The sequence below is a fragment of the Otolemur garnettii genome, unplaced genomic scaffold (genome assembly GCF_000181295.1).
Source record: "Otolemur garnettii isolate 467f Iridium unplaced genomic scaffold, OtoGar3 scaffold00013, whole genome shotgun sequence".
NCBI classification, from domain to species: domain Eukaryota; kingdom Metazoa; phylum Chordata; class Mammalia; order Primates; family Galagidae; genus Otolemur; species Otolemur garnettii.
Window position 1 is genome coordinate 10,116,777 of NW_003852408.1, and position 5,121 is coordinate 10,121,897.

Here is a 5,121-nt window from a genome sequence, read left to right on the forward strand (position 1 = left end):
TTTTTTTTTTTGTAATAAGTTCTGTAATTTTTTGGTTTTTTTAGAAACAAGGTTTTGCTTTGTCAGCCACACTTGAGTGCAGCGGCCTGATTCGAGCTCACTTTGCGCTCCTGGGTTCAGGGAAACTTCTTGCCTCTCAGACTCCCGAGTAGCTGGGACCACAGGTGCCCATCACCACACTTGGCCAATGTTTTTATTTTTTTGTAGACATGGGGGGGATCTCTGTGTTACCCAGGTTGGTCTTAAACGCCAGGCCTCAAGCAATAGTTCCATCTCAGCCTCTCAGAATGCTGGGATTACAGGCATGAGCCAACCGTGTCTGGCCTCTCAATTTCTTTTCTTAATACCTATCCTTTCATTGCTCTTTCAATCTTATTTTATGACATAAATACATTAAGTGTTTAAATATTTAATGTCCCAAGTATTGTCATCATATTTACAAAAGTGGTGCTCTCCTTTCTCGGCAGGCAGAGGTTGGGACTGTAGTCTGGCTGGAGGGGGAAGCACGTTCATAGCAAGCTCATCATTGTTACTCAGAGGACCCTTTCTTCTGGTGAGGTTGGAGGAGACATTTGGGATGTGGTGGCACTGAGGCTCCATCATGTCAGTCTTGGTCTTCAGAGATGAGATTTTAAACAGTGTACATACAGTTTCCTTGAGCAGATGCACCAAGCTTTATTTAATTAATCCCATTTTTGTAATAGTGATTTTCTTCCCTTCTTCTCCCTTCCTTCCCTGCTTAAGACCTCCTTAACGCCTTGATGTCACCCATTTTCTTCTACTCTGAGTCTGTACATTACAAAATTTGTTAAAAGGTGAAGTTTTAATGTAATGGATAGATTCTTAGATCCACCACCTAGAGTTCAACACGGTCTGTATGTCGGCGTGTATAGCCGTAGACTAGAACTCTAAGGCTTTGTCTTTCTTTCTCTAAGAGCTTATTTGTATTTATTACTCTTGCTTAGTTTCTAATAAATGACCCCTGATTCGGGTAAACAATGGGTGAAATTAGATCCTAGAAATAGTCACTAAGGCAACAGCAAATTGGGTAGAGTAGCAGGCATCCACCATCCTTTCAGGGACCATGTGTGAGCGCCTGCTGTATGCCAGACACAGAGCTGGAGGATCTGATGTGAGTGAAGCGCGATCCCTGTCTACGCAGCAGCCCCTGCCGGCTAGTGAAGAGACAATTACTGCGATTTAAGAGGGGAAGAGGCCAGCGCCAGGATCTTGACCGTCCCTTGGGGCTGGAAAGGAGACAGTGAACAGGCAGAAGCCAGTCCACACAGAACCCTACTGTCCAGCCCACTCTAAGCACGCCGTCCTGGGGGCAGCGTGAAGCCCCTGCATAGCTCTCACTGGGTAACAACAGGACTAATCCTCACTTTAGGACACATTCTGGCTGCAGGGGTGAGGCACCTGCTTCGCCTCCTCAGAGCAGCCCCTCACTCCCTGCGCCGTCCGTCCCCCTCCATGACCCTGTTGGGCTCTGCACTCTGCGGCCTCCCTCCATGCGCCTCATTTTCATGCACATGAGAATATGGACTGATGTTGCCTTAATTATGGAGAAAAGAAAAATTCATTTAAGCTTCCTGGTTTCCAAACTTGAGCTAAACTATTGGATTGAATTTTCTACACATTATCCCCAATTTCTTAACTTGACCAACAGCTGCTGTCTAAGCTTCTGACTTAGATGATACCTGCTCTCAAAGGCCAGTAACTAGACACCAGGTGGTGGTTTCCTCAGTATCTAGGTTCAGAGGAATTAAGGAGTTGAAGCACGTGCCCTATGTAAGCCAATCAATGCGGAGGATCTCTGGCCCCTCCTACCAGTGACCCTGCTGGATGGTCATGTGACCCAGACAGACCAATCAGGGCTTTTATTTGGAATTCTCAAACAAATCTCTCTTCCTCCGAACACTGTGCCCTGAGAATTCGAACCCTTTACTTAGCAGACTTCTACCATTCAGCTTTTATTAATGTTACCCTGCACGAGCCTGCTTTTTCTGTGACTTCTGGGAAGTCTTTCTTGGTTTCTTCCTTTCCATCTTCCTCTTTCTACATCCTAAACAGGGGTATTTCCACAGATTCCATCTTTAAGCTTTACATATTCTCTCCTGAAGAGTTGGCCAGGTCCATGGCTTTTTTCCTCCAGTCTCTATCTGTGCGACTTTCAAATCTGTGTCCTCCAGTATCTCTCTCAAACTCTAGTCCTGCATTTTTTAACCGAATGCTAAACATTTCCATCTGGATGTCCTGTCAGTCCTCCTAAGCCAACTTGTCTAAAATGAAAATTACCAACAACCAAAAAGAAAAATGGGTAAAGGAAATGAGTGGTTTAAAGAAAATGAATCCTAAATGGCTTTTAAATATATGAGAATATCCCTTAACTCACTCATAAGATATGAAAACTAAACTATACTGAAGAGAAACTTTATGTTCCCACGAAAATCAAAATCAGTACACATGTATTTTTATGGCAGTTCTATTAATAATGACCTCACACTGGAACCAACCCCAGTGTCAGTCAGTGGGTGAAGGGGTAAATAAACCGTGGTACCCTCATAGGATGGAATACTTCTCAGCAGTAAAAAGCCATAAACCACTGATGGACGTGACAACTTGGCTGAAACCTCCAGGAAGTCATGCTGAACAGAAAGAGCTAAATTCCAAGGGTTACACACTATAGGGTTCTGTTTATAGGTTCTGTTTACAAGATAAAACCACAATGAGGAGTATTGATTAGTGGATGCTTAGGGGGTCTAGGGGTAGGGAAAGGGTGTGATTGCAAAGGGATGGCCCGAGGGACTTTTTGGAGGTGGGAGGTGATGCAACTACTCTGTAATGTGGTGGTTACGCAAATCTATGCATGTGTTCAAACTCATGAGAATTTTATGCAAAAAAATAAAGTCAATCTTACTGTTAATTAAAAAATTAAAAAATACATTTCAGCTGGGCTAGTGGCTCACACATGTAATCCTAGCACTCTGGGAGGCTGAGGCAGGAGGATTGCTTGAACCCAAGAGTGTAAGTTGCTGAGAGGTAGGCTGATGCCACAGTACACTCTAGCCTAGGCAAAAGAGTAAGACCCCATCTCAAAAAACAAAATAAAACATATATATGTGTGTGTGTGTGTATACACATTTCAAACAACCAAAATAAGAAAGCTGCTGGACTCTTTTGTTGACATCGGCTGCCTGGCGCTGTCTGTAAAGCAGACTCTGGACACTTAGTGAGGTTCCCAGTGTGCGGGTTCCTGCGTCTACCTTATACACAGACTGTGCCAAGAATGCACTTGTTACATATCCCTGCTGACAAAAATCCAGAGGTTTAGAATTCTGCTAATCAAACTTCAGGGGGCGAGGAGAATATGTTTTCATTAATACCATGAATGCAAAACGGTTCAGTCTTCTTGGAGAGGAACTTGTTAATAGCTTTAAAACTCACACATGCATTTATCCTCTGATGCAGTAATCTCAGTGTGGGATTGGACATTAGGGGTGTAATTGCCCATGTCTGAAATAAGGTTTTTATCAGGTACTTACTGTAGTACTGTTTGTAATAGCAAGACACTGGAAATGACCCAAGTTCCAGCTATCGAGGACCAGTTAAGTTTAACTATGGTAGAGTTACACAATGAAACATAATATTATACAGCTGTCAAAAGAATGAGGAAGTTCTGATATGAAATTTTAAAAAGCAAGGTACAGTGTGTTACCATTTTTTTCATCTTCATACATCTTATTTCTTTTTTATTTTTATTTATTTATTTATTTACAGATTTGGACTGGGGCCCGGGGGCAACCTGCGAACTCGCCAACACGAGAACAGCACACCACCACCTTAAGCCACAGACACAAACCCACCATCCACTTTTTTAGCCTTTTTTTTATTAAGTCAAATACACATAGATCATGAATACATTCACAATTTTTTTTAAACCCAGGGGAATCTACAGATACATTTTTACTTGAATACACAAAGAGGAGCACTGGGAAAGCTGGAGCACTGAGTTGGGAAGGAGACTTTTCACAAGATCCCTGGTGTACTTTTTGAATATTGTATCATGTGAATATCCTGCATCTTTAAAAAGTAGGTGAAATGAAACGCAGTCTCTCCTTCAAATAGTATCTGCCTTTCCATTTTTATATAAGTGGGGATCTCAGGAACTTTGCTGTGTCCTCGGAATTGGATGGTGTCATAGACTGTCACCTGCTGAAGTCTAAGGGCAATTTGTTCATGTGTGTTTTTCTGTTGTTGTTTGGTTGCGTTTTTACAAATTACACATACTTTATTTACTTGACTGCCAGCTTCTTGCACATAAAATGCTTTCTGTGGCTCATCTCAGCTTTGCTCACACTGATGTCAGGGCGGTGGGCTCTGTTTTCTATGCTCAGATTGCTTAATTGCTGCTGTCACTGTTGGCTTGTTTTCTTTTAGGATCAAGGTGAGTGCTTTCATCTAATAGCTTCTTTTTAATTCCTTCTCTGGCGATTCTTTCCTGGTTTCTCTGCCTTGCATAATTATACGTGCAATGGAACCATTAGTCACCAAGATAAATCTAAAGTCACCAAGATAAATCCTCCTACTCCAACATCACATGACCTTCTAATTCTACTCCTTAACAAAGAATGCCCAAGGCCAGCCACGGCAGATCCTAATGAACCATATAACATCGAATTCTGTGCACAGGGAATATTTTCAACATCTAAATTCCTAGAAGCTGGGCTCCAGGCTGGAGTGGCAACCCAAGGACCAGTGGGCAGCTGCTCCAGCCCCTGTTCCTATGTTTTTAAAGGAACAAGGTTCTTGAGGGAGGGAGAGGAGCCAGGCACAATGAACTCCACAGGCCTCTCTTCTCTGGTGCATCAGAGGTCCTGCCACTGGGGTTATCTCCCATGCAGCCCCACTGGACTTGTATCAGAGTCCAAAGGAAGTAGGAAAGATAAGAGTCATTTTACCTAAACCTATAAAGCACAGAACTGCAGAATGTTGCATTAGAGGCACAGGGACCTCTGAAGGAAAGACTCTATTTTTCTCATACTTAGAAGCCACAGAGTCTTGAAGGCTGTTTCAGTAGCAAATGTCCTCATATTTTAGAGTGCATTGGAATCTCCTAGG

The 5,121-nt window shown here is 42.8% G+C and overlaps 1 protein-coding gene across 2 annotated transcripts in view; it reads right to left on the reverse strand.

The window, feature by feature from the left end:
- The window catches only part of SGPP2 (sphingosine-1-phosphate phosphatase 2), a 112,558-nt gene that overhangs the window by 1,163 nt on the left and 106,274 nt on the right, over nucleotides 1-5,121 (reverse strand). The window lies entirely within an intron of this gene.